We start from the raw sequence: 2,282 nt of genomic DNA, 5'->3' as shown, positions 1-2,282 counted from the left end.
TTTTTTAAACAAAAAGTAAAAACTGCAAATTTAGAAATAAAGAAATAAATTATTAGAAATGTCTTATCATTTATTTATTGTTTTGTTCTTGTTTTTGCTTTTCACATTGAATTTCTTGGAATTTATCAATCAGGTCCTCGCGTTTGTGGAGCCCCGATCAAACTGTTCGAATTACTCGTATCTTCAGCCGACCCTGGTTACGGCCACAAACAAACAAAAGCATAGTTTAAATATAGCAAAAAAAAAAAAAAAAAAAGGAGGAGGAAGAGAGTCAATGACCTTAAATTTCCTACTTCTATGATTTCTCAGAAAATAGCTGCGCTACTTTTTTTTCTGAATTTACTCCAATCGTTGAGTTATATTTAATAATCAAAGGAGTGCTAGTATCATCTGGAAGAGAAGCGAAAACTGCGATTACGCAGCTGGTTGGGGGGGTTTTCTGTTAAAAAGCAAATGTGAAAGAAATGAGTATCTTTTGAATAAATGTAAATGTTTATTTAAGACATTTGTTTACATTACTGAATTGATAAAGAAAATATTTGGTTTGTGAAAACATCCTAAGACGAATATTGAAAGGGTCGAAAGAGGACAGAAAGATCCGTCCGTTGTTGAAGGGAAATAAAGCTGTGGGCGAAACAAACAAAGGCCGAACGATTGTGGAGATGAGACAAGTTTTAATGTGAACAGCCAAGGACAAATTGGTATTCTGGGGATGACGGAGTTATTAGTAGCGTACCACCGTTGAAACCCGAACCTCAAGAAGAAAAGCAGCCACGAGGAAATAATGTCTGTCTGACATTAGTCACAAGACCAGAAACTTTAGGTGAGAGAAGAATCGATTAAGTTAACATCCATTAATTGCCTGGTACTTAATGTTACCGACGCTGGCGGGATGAAAGGCGAAGTTGACCTCGATCAGATTCGAGTAGAAAGCATAAAGGGCCATAATATAATGATTTCTGACACCGGCTCAAGGTCACTCACACATTTTAATGGAATGATATCGTCGATTAAATCGAACCAACTCTTTGACTGGTAGGTGAATATTTAGCTTATGGCAGCCCGAAGCTGTGTGTGCTTTTGGTCTCACGTTTGATTAGAATTTTCATCCAACTACTTCACTGAAAAAATTATTCGTGTTACCACTAACAATTATACTTTTGTCTTTTTCTGACAATTCGTAATTCATACGCACGTCATGTATTAATCAATTGTACATATTTTAAAGTCAAGTGGAAATTGTTATCAATAAAACATGAGTGAAGATAAATCCGTCTTTTGCTCATAATTCATCACGTCAACATAACATCCATCAAAGTAAAATCCATTTTTAAACTTAACGTGGGAGGCCTCCTTATCTACGCAAATATCTATAAAGATATACATCCTGGCTGAGATAGTATAATCCAATATGAATTAAAAAAAAAACCCCTCTGTGCAGAACTTCTGTTTGATTGAAATAAATCTAGTCTCTTGTGTTGTTTCGCTTTTGATAAGTAAGGAGAATGAGGCATTTTGTAAACGCTATCCCGTGAAACGAGGTACTAAACTACTGGAGGTCGATGTAATCGACTTTCCCCTTCCCCAAATTTTCAGGCCTTGTGCCTATAATAGAAAAGAATGCTTAGCACATCGACTTCTCTCTCTCCTCAAAAACTGTTGACCCTGTACCAAATTTTGAAACCGTTATTTTTCCTTAAATAATGTGTAACGGAGATTAGCAATTCTCTTCCTTATTACAACCGAATATTATGTTATACGATTTATCATGCGATGGCTGATTTGTCTCTTAAACCGAATCTGTGCTTCAACTTCATTCGTTGAACGAAGAACTGATATAAGGACCTCTTATCGCCGCTTCTTAAGGGTACTTTGCAAGGTGTTGTTGCTGTAAGATATGTAATCGCGGTTATCTCAGCTTGGACACACATATATAAGAACACACAAGTGGATATTTGACACTTAAGTCCTAGCCAAAGCAGGCATATTATAATAGGGAAGAAGACGTAACGGCACTTCACTCGATTCCCAGACAATCTCAATTTTTTTTATGCCAAAATGTAACGAGGGACCAGTCCTCTTCAAAAATGTTAACAGTTTTCAGTTTGGTGAAGAACTGAATTAGCGACAAGCTCTGAAAGATGCCGCGTGTGAGTAAACTGCGGCTTTAAGAATATTATTCAACTACGGTAGTACATACATACATACATACATACATACCTATCTATCTATCTATGTATCTCTCTCTCTCTCTCTCTCTCTCTCTCTCTCTCTCTCTCTCT

Source organism: Octopus bimaculoides, chromosome 24 (genome assembly GCF_001194135.2).
Source record: "Octopus bimaculoides isolate UCB-OBI-ISO-001 chromosome 24, ASM119413v2, whole genome shotgun sequence".
Taxonomy (NCBI): Eukaryota; Metazoa; Mollusca; class Cephalopoda; order Octopoda; family Octopodidae; genus Octopus; species Octopus bimaculoides.
The sequence above is the reverse complement of the archived record's forward strand: the minus strand, read 5'-3'. Positions refer to the sequence as shown.